This window comes from Mus pahari, chromosome 18 (genome assembly GCF_900095145.1).
Source record: "Mus pahari chromosome 18, PAHARI_EIJ_v1.1, whole genome shotgun sequence".
Lineage (NCBI taxonomy): Eukaryota > Metazoa > Chordata > Mammalia > Rodentia > Muridae > Mus > Mus pahari.
Genome location: NC_034607.1, coordinates 6,841,044 through 6,859,074, shown reverse-complemented (window position 1 = coordinate 6,859,074; position 18,031 = coordinate 6,841,044).

Here is an 18,031-nt window from a genome sequence, read left to right as displayed (position 1 = left end):
CCACCATGCCCAGCTTTGTTCCCCATTTTTTAAGTGGGTTATTTGTTTTCTTGGTTTGTACTTTCTTGAGCACAGTTTCATTTTTTATTTTATTGTTTTCTCAGTTTAGTGAACATATTTTCCCAATGAGTGGGCATTTGTTTGTTCCTATGGTTGGTATGATTTGCTTTAAAGTGATTTTTCATTTGTGTGAGATTTAATTTGATAATTTTTGATCACAGAGCCTGAGTCATTGGTATTCTGTTCAAGAAATTACCTCCTGTATAAGTTCATTAAAGGCTATTTCCTATCTTCTCTTCCATTATACTAACTGTAATGATTTTATTTTGTGGTCTTTGATCCACTTGGACTTAAGTTTTCAGTGGGGTAATAAACATGGATCTACTCTCAATCTTTTACATGCAGACATCTAGTTAGAGTAGCACTATTTGTATGCTTTCTTTTATCCATTGTATGGCTTGTCCTCTTTGTCAAAAATCAAGGGTGTATAGGTGACGGGTGTGGAATTATTTACTGATCTTGATTCAAATCTATTGATCAATCTGTCTGTTTCTGTACCAATACCTTAAAATTTTACTAATGCTCTGAAATACATTCTTAGGTGAGATATTATGATATATCCAGAAGTTATTTCATTATGCTGGATTATTAAAAAAAAAAACAAACAACAACAACAACAACAACAACAACAACAACAACAAAAAACATCCTGGGTTTTTGTTTTTGAACCTGAAATTGAGAACTATTCTTTTAAATTCTGCAGAATATTGTGTTGGAATGTTTATTGAAGTTGTTTTGGATTTGTAGATTGTTTTTCTAAGATGATCATTTTCACTGTGTTATTCATACTGCTTGTTGAGGATGGGAGATATTTTATCTTTTCATACCTTCTTCTAGGTTTTGTTTTAGACATGAGAAAATTTTGTCACACAGTTCTTTGTTAGACTTATATAAAGTCTATAGCAAGATATTATATATTAATTGTGACCATTGTGAAAGGTCTTGTGTCCTTAAATATTTCTCACCACATTTGTTATTACTATAAATGGTGGTTCCTGATGTTTTTTTAGTTTATTTTGTATTCAGTTATTTTGCTGAAAGTTTTAATTTACTGTGGTGTTTCTCTGGTAGAATTTTATGGTTGCTTATATATACTAACATATGATGTACAAATAGTGATAGCATGATTCCTTCTTTTCCAATTGTATCCCATTTATTTCCTTCAGTTGTCTAATTGCTCTTGCTAGAGCTTCAAGGTCTATGTTGAACAGACAGAAGCAGAATATGGTGCATTGTCTTATCTCTGCTTTAGTGATACTGCTTTAAGGTTTTTCTCCATTTAATGAAATGTTGTCAATTGGCTTGATGTATTTTGATTTTATTATGTTTAGGTCTTCCTTTTGTGTCACTGTTCAAACACTTTTAAGATGAAAGTGGGTTACTATTTCTCAAATGTTCTTTCATAATCTGATAAGATAATGATGTAATTCTTTTCAGTTTGTTTATATGGTAGATTATATTGATGGAATTTTGGTATATTAAAACATCCTTGTAGGCCTGTGATGAATCCTTATTGTTCATGATAGATGATGATTTAATGTGTTCTTGAATTCAGTTAATGAGAATTTTTTCATTGAGAATTCTTTTACACGTATGTGCATAAGAAAAATTGTTCTGAAGTTCTTGTTCTTTTTCCAAGGCAACCCTTTGGACTGAAGTTTAGGACCCTTATGAAATTGTTAGGAAATAGTGAAGGAACTGAATGGGATGACAACATCATAGGCAGAACAAAAGTGTTAATAAACCTGCACCCCTGGGAGATTCCATAGATGGAGCTACTGACAAAGGAGCATACATAGGTTGGTCCAATGTCCCTAACACATTTGTACCATAAGACTGCCTTGTCTGGCCTCAGTGGGAGCGGATGTGCCAAATTCTTTAGGGACTCAATGCCCCAGGAAGGGGAGATTCTTGGTGAGAATCCTTTCATTGTTGAAGGAGAGGGGTATGGGGAAAAAAATCTACCTGATCATGTCAGGGTGTGGCAATGTATATGATGTAAATAAATTGTATAATTAATAGTAATAAAACATGCATAAGTAAGAAGTTGACTTCTCTAGATATTTTTATTTTTTACTCATGTAATAACCTGGGGTAATAGCATGTATCTACTGTAACCTCAAATGCCACTATGTAGTTGATACGGAATTGCTTTACATAAACCAGTACTTGGGAGGTTCAATAATGAGTTTCATGAATATTAAGAAAATGTTTGAGATCTCCAAAGGTATAGGTAATGCATTTCACAGATGGTTCTATCCTTAAGAAGAAAATTAATCCATTTGAGATTTTATGAAGAAAAATGCAGCTATATGACAAGGAATGAGATGATGACAGCTCTTAAGACAGAATGTTCTTGATATGAATTTTTTTTCCTGGTTGAAAACACTGAGATTCCAGCCAAGCCAAATTTTTTTGAGTCACAGAAATTAAATTAAGTAATATAGCCTCTTCACCCAATATAGAAGAAATGTCAGGAAGGTACTTTGGTGATTGTAAGGAGGAAGAACTCTTGCCCAAAGTTATGGATGAGTCAGTGGCAAGAGAACTGTGGGATATCAGTGAAGTGCTGGTTAGTGATTTAAAAAGGGAGTAAAGATAACCAGATGATACCTAAGACTATCAACACCATTGTTCAAGAATGTTATGTTGTATGCATGTGCTAATTAAAACCAATCTTGCAGCATTCTTAATCAGAGGTGCACATGGATATTTGAAGACACTTCTGTTATTTGGGGCTAAGGCAAAGTTTAGCAAAGATGTTATAAATGTAGATTATAAATAGAATGTATAACATAATTCTCCTTTATTAAAAGGACTTGGGCAAATATAACTGTTAAAAATATTGGTAATTTAAAAGATATCTTGAAAATCTCCCTTGCCAAAGATCAAGTGACCATAGATGTGTGGGTTCATTTGTGGGTCTTCAATTCTATTCTATTGCTCTACTTGTCTGTCGCTATACCAGTACCATGCAGTTTTTATCACAATTTCTCTGTAGTACAGTTTTAGCTCAGGCATAGTGATTCCCCCCAGAGATTCTTTTATCATTGAGAAGAGTTTTTGCTATCCTAGCTTTTTTTGTTATTACAGATGAATTTGCAAATTGCCCTTTCTAACTCGATGAAGAATTGAGTTGGAATTTAGATAGGGATTGCACTGACTCTGTAGATTGCTTTTGGCAAGATAGCCTTTTTTACAATGTTGATCCTTGATTCGTGAGCATGGGAGATTTTTCCATCTTCTGAGATCTTATTTAATTTCTTTCTTCAAAGTCTTGAAGTTCTTATCATACAGATCTTTCACTTCCTTATTGTCACGCCAAGGTATTTTATATTATTTGTGACTATTGTGAAGGGTGTTTGTTGCTTCCCTAATTTCTTTCTCCTCCTGTTTATCATTTGTGTAGAGAAAGGCCAATGATTTGTTTGAGTTAATTTTATATCCAGCTACTGCACTGAAGCGGGTTTAGGAGTACTCTGGTGGAATTTTTGGGGTCACTTATGTATACTTTCTGGCACAACTAGCGGTTACCATGTAGAAGAATGAGCATTGATCCATTCTTATCTCATTGTACTAAGGTCAAGTCTAAGTGGATCANGGAACTCCACAGAAAACCAGAGACACTGAAACTTATAGAGGAGAAAGTGGAGAAAAGCCTCGAAGATATGTGCATAGGTAAAAAAAAAAAAAAAAATCCTGAACAGAACTGTAAAGGCTTCTGCTGTAAGATTGAGAATCAACAAATGGGACCTCATAAAAATGCAAAGTTCCATAAGGCAAAAGACAATGTCAATAAGGCAAAACGGCCAACAACAGATTGAGAAAGTATTTTTACCAATCCTAAATCCAAAAGTGGAGTAATATCCAATATACACAAAGAACAAAAGAAGTTGGACTCCAGAAAATTAAATAACTCCATTAAAAAATATGGCACAGATCTAAACAAAGATTTCTCAATTAGGGAACATCGAATGACTGAGAATCAATGGAGAAAATGTTCAACATCCTTAATCAACATGGAAATGCAAATCAAAACAACCCTAAGATTCCACCTCAAACCAGTCAGAATGGCTAAGATCAACAATTCAGGTGACAGCAGATGCTAGGGAGGATGTTGAGAAAGAGAAACACTCCTCCATTGTTGGTGGGATTACAAGCTGGTACAACCATTTTGGACATCAGTCTAATGGTTCCTCAGAAAATTGGACATAGTGCTACAGGAAGATTGAGCAACACCACTCCTGGGCATATACCTAGAAGATGTTCCAACTTGTAATCATGACACATGTTCTACTATGCTCATAGCAGCCATATTTACAACAGCCAGAAGCTGGAAAAAACCCAGATGTCCCTCAACAGAGGAATGGATACAGAAAATGTGGTACATTTACACAATGGAGTACTACTCAGCAAATAAAAAAATGAATTCATGAAATTNTTAGGCAAATAGATATATCTGGAGGATATCATTGTAAGTGAGGTAACTCTTTCACAAAAGAACACACATGATATGCACTCACTAATAAGTGGATATTAGCCCAGAAACTTAGAATATCCAAGATACAATTTGCAATACACATGAAATGTAAGAAGAAGAATAACCAAATTGTGGATACTTCGCTCCTTCTTAGAATGGGGAATAAAATACCAATGGAAGGAGTTACAGAGACAAATTTCAGAGCTGAGACATAAGGAAGGGCCATTCAGAGACTTCCCCATCCTAGGATCCATCACATATACATCCACCAAACACAGATAATATTGCATATGCCAGAAAGATTTTGCTGACAGTACCCTGATATAGTTCTCTCTTGTGAGGATATGCTAGTGCCCGTCGAATACAGAGGTGGATGCTCACACTCATCTATTGAATGGAACATAGGGCCCCTAATGAAGGAGCAAGAGAAAGTATCCAAGTAGCTAAAGGGGTCTGCAACCCTATAGGAGGAACAGCAATATGAACTAACCAGTAATCCCAGAGCTGTGTTTCTAGTTGCATATGTAGAAGAGGATGGCCTAGTCAGCCATCAATGGGAGGAAAGGCCCTTGGTCTTGCTAAGATCATATGCCCCAGTACAGGGGAATGCCAGGGCCAGGAAGCGGGAGTGGGTGGGTTGGGGAGCAGGGCAGGGGGAGTTGATAGGGGCTTTGGAGATAGCATTTAAAATGTAAATGAAGAGAATATCTAACAAAAAAAGAATATGTTACTGAGATTTTCAGGGCTGAAATGCACTCAAGGAAAAAAAAACCAGCCAATTCTTACAAAAGCTTATTTTCATTTCTATTTTTATACAAAGGTAATAAGAATGATTTTTAATAGATTCACTCTTAGTTCTTAGATTCTGATCTTTTTAAAAAGCTGCTGGAATTTGTTACATTTTGAGACATTTTGTTGTATATTGTTAAGTTCTATCTCTAAACTACAAAATGCTTTTTTGCTTGTCCTTATTCTGCATCAAAGTTTTATATTAAGTTAGAAAAAAAACAATTTAAGGTAAACAGTTCATTTATTTCGAAGTATGACTTCATTAAGACACATCCTGGAGATTAGTAAAGTACACATATTAGTTTATCTATTTTGAATTTCCCAAGAATTTCCTCCTGGACAATTAGAGATGAAAATAAATACATATACATTTGTGTGTGTGTGTAGGAGTGTGTGTGTGTGTGTGTGTGTGTGTGTGTGTGTGTGTGTGTGTGTGTTTATTTTACAAGTAAAATGGGAGAATAATATTTTTTTCACCAATATCAGAATTTATTGATTAGCATCAAATTACCTAACCAAATTATTACATAGGCCACAATAACAAGCAGTCTTAATTTGAACCATAATATTATGGGCATGTGACTTAGGGCTTGCTAGAGTTAAACACCATGGGACCAGAATCAAGTCCAACAAGACAGGCTTTAGTTGCTTTTACTTCCATTAAGTGTACATCATCAAAGGAAGGCCAGGCAGGAAATCAAGCAGAGAAGGAACATGAAGGAAATAACTGATGCACAGGCATGGAGTAATGCTGATTACTGGCTTGTTCACCTGTCTTGCTCAGCCTGATTTCTTATGCAACCTAAGATGTCTACTCTCTACATACAGCTGATAACTCTCACATTAGTCATTAACTAAAAACAAAGATTTACAGATGGATCTTTTCAAGCTATTTTCTCAAATGAGGTTCCTTCATTTCAGATAACTATAAGGTTTACCATGTTGACATAACACTACACTGCAAAACTGACACATGTTCACTTGAAAAAAATAAACTATTTATCCATCCCTTTTCCTTATAATAAATCCCCAAAATGTCATAGTTTTGTTGGTTATTTTATTTATTTAAATTTCAAATATTATCTCCCTTCCAGGTTTTACCTCCGCATATTCCCTATCGCATACCCCTCCCCCTGCTTCTATAAAGGTGTTCCTCCATTCACCCACCCTCTCCTTCCTCATCACCTGTGCATCACTGGGCCATCAAGTCTTCATAAGCCAAGGGCCTTCCCTCCCACTGATGCCAAATAAGGCATTCCTCTGCTACATATGCAGCTTGAGCCATGAGTCCCTCCATGTATTCTCTTTGGTTGGAGGTTTAGTCCTTTGGAGCACTGGAATGTCTGGTTAGTTGATATTGTTTTTATTCCTATGAGGTTGCAAACCCCTTCATCTCATTCAATCCCTCCCCTACCTCCATCATTGTGGTTGCATGCTCAGTCTGATGGTTGGTTGACTGCAAGTATCTGCATGGCTATTGGTCAGACTCTGGCAGAGCCTCTCAGGAATCTGCTTTATCAATCTTTTTAAAGCAAGAATCAGCATGTGTCTGGATTTGGCATCTTCATATGAGATGGATTCCCAGGTGGGGAACTCGCTCTTTGGTGTTCCTTCAATCTCTGTTCCACTCTTTGTTCCTGCATTTCCTTTTGACATTAGAAATAATTGTTCAATATTTTTGAGATGGGTGGGTAGCCCCATCCCTCAACTATGGTTATGTCTAACCTCTGGATGTGGTATCTATAGGTTCTCTCTCCTCCTTATTGGGTGTTTCACCTAATATCATCCCTGTAAGATCCTGAAGCCATTTGATTTCCTGGCATCCAGGACTTTCTGGTGTATACACCCAGTTCTCCATCCCCCAGTGCTACACAACTCTATTCAAATTCATGACCCTCTGTACATTCCCTCTCATTATTCCCACAACTTATCTTGCCCCCCTTATTCCCTCTCCCTGCCTTCTCCCACCCAAGTTCCTCCCTCCCTCTACATTCCATGATGATTTTGTTCCCCCTTCTATGTAAAACCACTGCATGACTTCAAGCCCACTCATGACACTGCTAAGTGACAGAATCTGGATATCTCAAAGACAAAATATAGTAAGAAATATAAATTTAAAAATATAAATTTAAAAAGTCATTGGAATGATTTGCAATGATATTCTGCTATACTCACGGATTCATGCTTAGCCTACCTACCATCAGAGAGACTTTACCCAGCAACTGATTGAAACAGATAGATTGAACGTAAACAGGTGCAGACATCTAAACTTTCCATAGAAGATAGGGAATCTGTATTTAAAAAGAAAACATCAACAACAACAACAAAAAAGAACACCAAATGAAAACTTCAGTGCCAGGAATTACATTTAATTGAGTTGTTTGACAAGAAGACACCAGAGAAATTCTTACCTATCCAGAATATTTCTAAATAGTTTCTCGAAAAACTGATGCCAAGGAGCTATTGCTAAGGATAACACGTACATATTCATTAAACATGGAGAGTTTAAATTGGTTACTATCTAGAGTTTCACCACTTCTGACTAACGTTCATGGCAATAGAATGTATTCAACATTTTACTAGAGGAGAAAGAGAAACTTCAGCCATCTAAAAATCCTTTCATCTATAAGAGGCAAACTGCAAGATATTCTGCAAGATATTCTGGTGCAATAAAGGTATAGGCACTGTAAGAGCAATCAACAACTATTTCATTTGATATAAGGCACACTAAATGAGATGCAACCCATGATTAACACCACACTGGTAGCCAAGAACCTAAGACTAGAACTGCCATGGCACATTGGGTAAAGCCATACATATACTGATCTGGCAAAGGAGAATACCAACAAAATACCTCATAATGACATTCTGCTATAGTCATAGATTAGGATCTTGATCAATCATCATTAAAGAAGGTCCATCCTATAGTAGATGGAAATGAAAGGAGAGACCAATAGTTGAAACAAGGAAATAGAGTGGAAACTTTGGAACACTTAGTTTTCAATGGTAAATCTCCATCAAATGCCTATCCTCATTCCTCACAGAATGATGGCAGAGGAGGGTGAAATTGTGTGAGACATAATAGAGATATAACAATAAAAATAAAGGCTTTCTAGACCCCAAAGGGCTGATACGTATGTGTCCTCAGAGTGATTGTAGCTGCCTGAATATGAGCTACAAGTTTTAAGGCAGAAGACTTAACATTAGTGATATGGGAATTTAGTACATCCAGCAATCCCTAATATTAAAGATATTTCCAATTGATAACCTTGCCAAAATGAAGAAATCCCAGGTCTCACAGGATATACAAACTACAGTAAAGAACATACATCATGCCAAGAATTAGATGGCAGACATAAGTGAACTCAGTAATATATTTGATGGATTATTTTACCTATAACACTTTCTCTGTTAATTTTTCGAAGGATTTTGGAAGCATTTTGAAATTTGGGGATAGAAATCAACGGAGTGTTGAGAGCTCAGTGGGTGTTTTTGGGAATTTGAAGTATCATTATATGGAGATTACTACAAAATATACAAGTTTGGCTTTTTCAAAGTGAACTGAAAGGCTCAGAGCATCTGTTCAAAATTATATATATATATATTATATATATATATATTATATATATTTTATATGTATATATATTATATATATATTATTGTATTATATAATACAATATATAATATGTATTAAATAATACATATATAATAATAAACATATATAAACATTATTTTTTAGATATCTATATATATTAAACTTAATATAATCTTATTATTATATTAATATAATTTAATATATACACACATATGTATGTATATATATATATATATATATATATATATATATATTTAATTAACTTACAAATCACTAGGTTTTTGTAGGATTATTTAGCAATTCTTAGTTTGCTTACCTTAACATCTACCACACCTTTCCTCCATCTTTTGAACCAAACCATTCTTAACATATGAATCCCTATTATACCCTGAATTTATGCATACCATGTGTGTTCTACACCTAGTTTTTGTTATTTTTATTGGTTGAAATGATTTTGTCTTCCATATCATTTTTCCCATTCTGCACTTAAGCAGACTTTTTCTTCCCCTTCTTTCACTACACTTTTTCCTTTTGTACTGTTCTGCATTGATAGTGCCACTCTCCAAGTTCATTTTGCTCAGGATCTAGTGATTCACATTCATTAATGAACCCTTCCAAACTAACAATTGTAATAAGTTGGCTTCCTCCATGATTATAATAATTAAACCACATATAGTAGATAAGCTTATCACCATATATGAGAGAGAAAAGCTTGTGTTTATGTGTCTATGCGTGGAAAACCTCATTAAGGATAGACTAATAAAGTTCTTTCCATTTTCCTGCAAAGGTAATAACTTAATTTTTCTTCATGTTTTATTAATATCACATTGCATACATGTAATGCATTTTATTATGTATTATTCAGCTGAGAGAAAGCTAGATTGATTGTTTTCATCACTATTATGAACACAAAAGAAATAAATATATATATTCAAATTTTGATACAGAAAACTACAAAGTCTTTTGCTTATATGGCCATGGGTGGTGACATGGGATCGCATGGTATTTCTTGTTTGATATTTTTAGAACTCAAGCACTGATTTCAATAGTGGCTGCACTTTATCATTCTGTCAATAGTATGGCTTACAACATATATTTTATCATGTATTAAACTTTTTGTCATTTGGGTTATTGATAATAATTTTGAATAAGTAATATGTAATATTTTCCCCTTTTTAGTGTAAATTTTCACTCGTGTGAGACTAGTTTTGCTCAAAAATCACAAACCTGAATTCCTACTTCTCCCATTCCTATCCTATTGCCACATCACTTTCACATGTAAATTTATGGACTTTCCTTCTTTGACTTTTAAAACTGCTGAACCATGGTGATAGAACACAGGCATACTTACCTGCTTTAATAATTCTGTGGTATAGTGCTTACTGTCACCTTCCTAGAGAATGATATCAGCAATATACATCAAGATTAATCTCTTCCTTTGTATGACTTTTTCTCCATTTTCACTTAAATATTCTAAGATTCAATCTCGCCAATGAACAGTAGTGAAGAAATTTGACAAACTTCTCTTGCTGATGAGTGATTAGCAATATGTGACTTTATCTTGTGCTAAAATTTAAATAAAAGTTGAAAATGATTCTTGCCATGTACAGAAATATCACAAATTAATAATTACATTTTCTGAGGGTGAATATGTATAATAAATCACATATATTAGACAATATTAAGAGTATATGAGTTCATGAGAATATTGAATAAAACCAAGACTGAGAATAAGTTAGTATACCACATATAAAATAACAAGTAAAAAACTTAACCCATTTTAATTGTTGAATTAGGGAAGGCTGAAGCAACCTAAAAATAAGGGAGATCCTACAGGAGGACCAGCAGTCTCAGTGAATCTGTACCCCTGAGATCTCTCAAACACTGGACCACCAAACAGACAGCATACACCAGCTGATACGAGGCCCCCAAAGCATATAAAGTAGAGGACTTCCAGGTCTGTGTTCATTCAGAGATGATGCACCTAACCTTCAAAACACCAGAGGTCACAGGGAGTTTAAAGGTCAAGTGGGGTGGAGGTGTTGGGGCATCCACAAGGAGAGGTGGTTGGGTGAGCAGTTGGAGGGTGGATAGGAGAGGCAGGGAATGGAATATGGAAGACAATAAATAAATTAAAAGTCAAATTAAATTTAAAAAGTATATGAGTTCAAGAGAACATTGAATAAAACCAAGACTGAGAATAAATTAACATACAGCATGCACAATAACAAGTTAAAAAAAAAATAACCCATTCTCTGTTCCATTAAAGGAACAGACCTCATCTTAGATACTGTAACCACTTTAAATATTACAAATCAAATAGCTTACATACCAGATATACACATTACAGTTCTTTCTAAATTTAATTTTATTTGTAATTCATTGTTTATACTCCATATTCTGTTAATTAATAATAAATTAAGAATGCTGCTCCTCCTACAGGATTGCCCTTCTCCCCAGCTTTGTTCAGCCTTTCCTAATTAAAAAACAGGGGTCAGCTGCTTCTGCCCATAGGCTAGGTGAAAATATCTGCATTTGACTCTTTAAGCTCCTTTTTGGGTCTTTCAGAGAGCAGTCATGATAGATCCCTTTTTGTGAGTGCTCCATAGCCTCAGTAATAGTGTTAGACCTTGGGACCTCCCCTTGAGCTGGATCCCACTTTGGGCCTAAAACTGGATCTTCTTTTCTTCAGGCTCTTCTCTATTTCCACCCCTGTAATTCTTTCAGATGGAAACAATTATGGGTCAGAGGTGTGACTATGGTATGGGAACCCCATTCCTCACTTGTCAAGTTTTCCTGCTGGAGGTAGGCTCCACAAGTTACTTCTTCCCACTATTAGGAATTTCATCAATGGTCCCTCCATGTGAGTCCTGATAGTCTCTCACCTCCCAGGTCTCTGGTTCATTCTGGGGTGTCCCCCAGCCTCCTATTTTATGAGGTTGCTTGTTTATATTATTTCTGCAGGCCCTCGGGGCTTCAGTCCATTTCCCACACCCAATACCAGATCGGGTTTCCCTCTCCCTGTCCATCACTGTCCCTCCATCCCATCCACTTTCCCCCCCAAGTCCCTCCCTCCCTCCTCACTTATGATTGCTTTCTTCTGTCTCCTAAGAGGGACTGAGGCATCCTAACTTGGGGACTTCAGTTTGTTGAGCCTTTTGAATTCTGTGAACTGTATCTTGTGTGTTCTGTATGGATTGTTTGTTTGTTTGTTTGTCTAATATCCATTTATTAGTAAGTACATTCCATGCTTGTCCTTTTGACTCTGAGTTACCTCACTCTGTATGATATTTTCTAGTTCCATCCAATTGCCTGCAATACTCAGGATGTCCTCATTCTTAATAGTGGAATATTATTCCATTGTGTAAATGAACCACATTTTCTGTATTCATTCTTCTGTCCTAAGACATCAGCATTGTTTCCAGCTCTGACTTTCACAAATAAGGCCACTATGTACATAGTGGAACATTTGCCCCTGAAGCATGATGGGGCATCATTTGGGTATGTTCTCAAGAGTCATATAGTCTTCAGATAGTCATATAGTCTTCAGATACACATAGTCATATAGTCTTCAGATTCAAATATTTCCAATTTTCTGAGAAACCTACAGATTGATTTACAGAGTGGTTGTACAAGTTTGCAATCCCACCAGCAATGGAGGAGTGTTCCTCTGTCACCATATCCTCTCCAACATGTATTTTTACCTTGAGGTTTTGATCTTGGCCATTCTGACTGGTGTGGTGGAATCTCCGGGTCATTTTAATTTATATTTCTCTGATCAATAAGGATTTGAATGTTTGTTTAGGGGTTTCTCGGCCATTCGTGATTCCTCATTTGTGAATTTTTAACTTGGTAAATTTATAGTAAAGAAGTTGTAACAAAACATTTTAAGAAAAGAAGTCATCACAATATAAAGTTTTTAATTAATAGTTGCAGCATTGGTAATAATCAGAACTACTAACATAAAGGGATACATGCTTTACACTGTAAAGACCATGGCCTCATGTATGTGTTACTTAAATACTTGTGAATTCATTAGCAAGAGAAAGGGCAAAGAACTGTTACTATTCTATGGCTTCCACTCAGTTAATACACTTACTATGGTCATAAGGGTTGATTTATGCTAACTACTATTCCAAATATTTGTCTAAATGTATTTTCTGAAACCTCCTTACTATGGCTGCCAGGATCTGTGCCTACCCTGAATGTGATGCAATCCTGAGTCCAGATTCAGACATGATCCATGTGACCTGGCTCTAAATTGAGCAAGTCAATCAAATAATACTTAAAATAAATATCACAGTGACACTTTTCATCTTTATAACAAATATTAGACTCAGGAGCACAAGCTACTTTAAGTTTCTTGTCCTCCCTAGCCACTTGGTAGCTATTTTATGACTTATACATACAATATGCATTTCAATAGAAAATAAAGGATTTGATGTGTAATTAGGAATGTATTGTCTGAAAGCTAGGTATACCAACACAAAGACAGAAACTACACCATAGAAAAAGCAAGAAAGTAATCCTTCAACAAACATAAAAGAAGACAGCCGAAAGAACAGAATCCAAACTTTAACAAGGAAAATAACAGGAAGCAATTATTTTTCTTTAACATCTCTAAAATTGATTCAATTCCCCAATAAAAAGACATAGACTAATAGACTGGCTACACAAACAGGACCCAATATTTTGCTGCTTACCCTGGGAAAAAAACCACCTCAGGGAAAAAGACAGACACTATCTCAGAGTGAAAGGCTGGAAAACAATTTTCCAAGCAAATGGTTCGAAGAAACAAGCTGGAGTAGTCATTCTAATATCGAATAAAATTGACTTCCAACCCAAAGTTATCAAAAAAGTCAAGGAGGGTCACTTCACACCCATCAAAGGTATAATCTACAATGAGGAACACTCAATTCTGAATATCTATGCTCCAAATACAAGAGCAGCCACAGTCATTAAAGAAACTTTAGTAAAGCTCAAAGCACATTGCACCTCACACAGTAATAGTGGAAGACTTCAATACCACAATCTCACCAATGGACAGATCTTAGAAACAGAAACTAAACAGAGACAGAAATAAATGGTTTTAATAGATATCTACAGGACATTTTATCCTAAAATAAAAGGATATACCTTCTCCTCAGCACCACATGGTACCTTCTCCAAAACTGACCATATAATCAGTCACAAACCAGGCCTTGACAGATACAAAAATATTGAAATTGTCCCATGCATTCTATCAGATCACTATGGACTAAGGCTGACTTTCAATAACAGCATGAATAATAGAAAGACAACACTCACATGGAAACTCAGCAATACTCTACTCAATAATTCCTTGGTCAAGGATGAAATAAAGTATTTAAAGACTTTTTAGAGTTTAATGGAAATGAAGCCACAACATACCAAAACTTATGGGACAAATGAAGGCAACCCTAAGAGGAAAACTCATAGTCCTTAGTGCCTCCAAAAAGAAATTAGAGACAGCATATACTAGCAGCCTGACAGCACAACTAAAAACCCTAGAACTAAAGGAAGCAAATTCACCCAAGAGGAATAGATGGTGGGAAATAATCAAACTCAGGGCTGAAATTAACCAAGTGGAAACACAAAGAACTATTCAAAAAAAAATCAACCAAACCAGGAGCTGGTTCTTTGATAAAATCAACAAGACAGATAAACCCTTAGCCAGACTAACTAGAGGGCACAGGACAGTATTCTACTTAACATAATCAGAAGTGAAAAAGGAATCATAACAGGTTCTGAGGAAATCCAAAACATCATCAGATCCTAATACAAAAGACTGTACTCAACAAAACTGGAAAATCTGGATGAAATGGACAAATTCCTAGACAGATATCAGATACCAAAGTTAAATCAGGATCAGATTAACCATCTGAATAGTCTCATTTCACCTAAGGAAATAGAAGAAGTCATTAATAGTCTCCCAACCAAAACAAGCCCAGGACCAGCTGGGTATAGCACAGAATTCAATCAGGCTTTCAAAGAAGACCTAATTCCAACTCTCCTCAAACTATTCCATAAAATGGAAACAGAAGAGACATCCAGCACCTTTCCTGCCAGAGGAGAGGTGTCCGCCCTGGAGGGTTCTCAGTGCCTGAGCTGGTAATATAGCCATCTTTGCTCCAGTGTGTTGCCAGGGGAAGGGCAGCCTGCAGAAGCAACACAGCTTCTGGAAAAGACTCCATGTCTGACTCCAAATATACGGGCACATTCCCTGCCAGAGGAGAGGCAGCTGCCCAGTCTGAGCTGGAAAGGGAGCCATCTTTACTCTGGTAAGCCTGGGCTCCAGTCTGCACTGTTGAAAGTGTGGACCACAGAAACTACATATCTTTGGGACAGACAGAAGCAACCTAGCTTCTGGGACAGACCCTGTTTCGAGCTGCAGGATTTGGGCACCTCCCTCACCAGAGGAAATGTGGCCACCTGTTAGGGCTTTGTTGGCCAGAGCAGGTGAGAGAGTCATATTGTTTCCAGGGTTCCTCGGGGTCTAGTCTGTGCAGGTGAGTGTGTAAACAGCAGAGGCAGATCTGAACGCCAGGCCTCTGTGCAACTTCCCTGCTAGAGAAAAGCTTGCCTCCAGAGAGTAATCTGACCAGTGAGACTCAGGAGAGAGCTGGACTCCCAGGACTGCAGACAGAGGCTAACAGAGTCACAGGAGGAAAAAGTTCCAACCAGAGACAACTAGAACAACCAACTCCAGAGATCACCAGATGGCAAAAGGCAAACCTAGGAACCTTACTAACAGAAACCAAGACCACTCACCATCATCAGAACCTAGCACTCCCAGCTCAGTCAGTCCTGGATACCAAAACATATCCAAAAAGCAAGAATTGGATTTAAAGGCATACCTCTCAATGCTGGTAGAGGACTTTAAGAAGGGCATTAACAACTCACTTCAAGAACTACAGGACAATGCTGCTAAAGAGGTACAAGTCCATAAAGAAAAACACTAGAATACTTCTAAAGAGGTAGAAATCCTTAAAGAAAGAGAGGAGAAGAGAAACAAACAGGTGATGGAATTGAAGAAAACCATCCAAGACCTAAAAAGGGGAATAGAAGCAATAAAGAAAAACCGAAATGTGACAACTCTGGAGATAGAAAACCTAGGAAAGAAATCAGGAAACATAGATGTGAGCATCAACAGTAGAATACAGGAGATAGAAGAGAGAATCTCAGGTGCAGAAGATTCCATAGAAAACATGGGCACAACAATCCAAGAATATGCAAAATGCAAAAAGATCCTAACACAAAACATCCAGGAAATCCAGGACAACATGAGAAGACCAAACCTAAAGATAATAGGCGTAGATAAGAATGAAGATTTTTCAACTTAAAGGGCCAGCAAATATCTTCAACAAAATTACAGTAGTAAACTTCCTGAACCTAAGGAAAGAGATGCCCATGAACATACAAGAAGCCTACAGAACTCCAAATAGACTGGACCAAAAAGAAATTCCTCCCAATATATAATAATCAGAACAACAAATGCACTCCATAAAGATAGAATATTAAAGCAACAAAGGAAAATGGTCAAGTATCATATAAAGGCAGGCCTATTAGAATTACACCAGAATTCTCACCAGAGACTACAAAAGCCAGAAGATCCTGGCCAGATGTTATACAGATCATAAGAGAACACAAATGCCAGCCCAGAATACTATACCCAGCAAAACTCTCAATTACCATAGATGGAGAAACCAAAGTATTCAATGATAAAATCAAATTCACACAATATCTATCCATGAATCCAGCCCTTCAAAGGATAATAAAGGGAAAACATATACACAAGGAAGAAACTACATCCTAGAAAAATCAAGAAAGTAATTCTTTAACAAGCCTAAAAGAAGTCAGCTGCAAGAACAAAATCCCAACTTTAATAACAAAAATAATAGGAAGCAATTACTTTTTGTTAATTTCTCTTAACAACACTGGTCTCAATTCCCCCATAAGAAGACATAGACTAATAGACTGACTACACAAACAGGACCCGACATTTTGGTGCTTACAGGAAACCCACATCAGGGAAAAAGATAGACACTACCTCAAAGTGAAAGGCTGGAAAACAATTTTTCAAGCAAATGGTCCAAAGAAACAAGCTGGAGTAGACATTCTGATATCAAATAAAATTGGCTTCCAACCCAAAGTTATCAAAAAAACAAGGAGGGGAACTTCATACCCATCAAAGGTAAAATCTACCAAAAGGAACACTCAATTCTGAATATTTATGATCCAAATACAAGAGCAGCCACGTTCATTAAAGAAACTTTAGTAAAGCTCAAAGCACACATTGCACCTCATACGATAGTAGTGGAAGATTTCAACACCCTACTCTCACCAATGGACAGATCCATGAAACAGAGACTAAACAGAGACACATGGACACTAACAAAAGTTATGAAACAAATGGATTTAGTAGATATCTACAGAACATTTTATCCTAAAACAAAAATATATAACTTCTTCTCAGCCCCACATGGTACCTCCTCCAAAATTGACCATATAATTGGTCACAAAACAGGCCTCCACAGATATAAAAATATTGAAATTTTCCCATGCATCCTATCAGATCACCACCGACTAAAGCTGATCTTCAATAACAGCATAAACAATAGAAAGCCAACACTCACATGGAAACTGAACAACATTCTTCTCAATGATTACTTGGTCAAGGATCAAATAAAGAAAGAAATTAAAGACTTTTTAAGAGTTTAATGAAAATGTAGCTACAACATACCCAAACTTATGGAATGCAATGAAGGCAGTCCTAAGAGGAATACTCATAGCCCTGAGTGCCTCCAAAAAGAAACTAGAGACAGTATTTACTATCAACCTGACAGAACACCTAGAAGCCCTAGAAATAAGGAAGCAAATTCACCCAAGAGGAGTAGAAGGCAGGAAATGATCAAACATAGGGCTGAAATGAACCAAGTGGATACAAAAAGAACTATTCGAAGAATCAACCAAACCAGGAGCAGGTTCTTGAGAAAATGAACAAGATAGATAAATCCTTAGCCTGACTAACTAGAGGGCACAGGGACAGCATCCTAATTAACAAATTCAGAAATGAAAAGGGAGACATA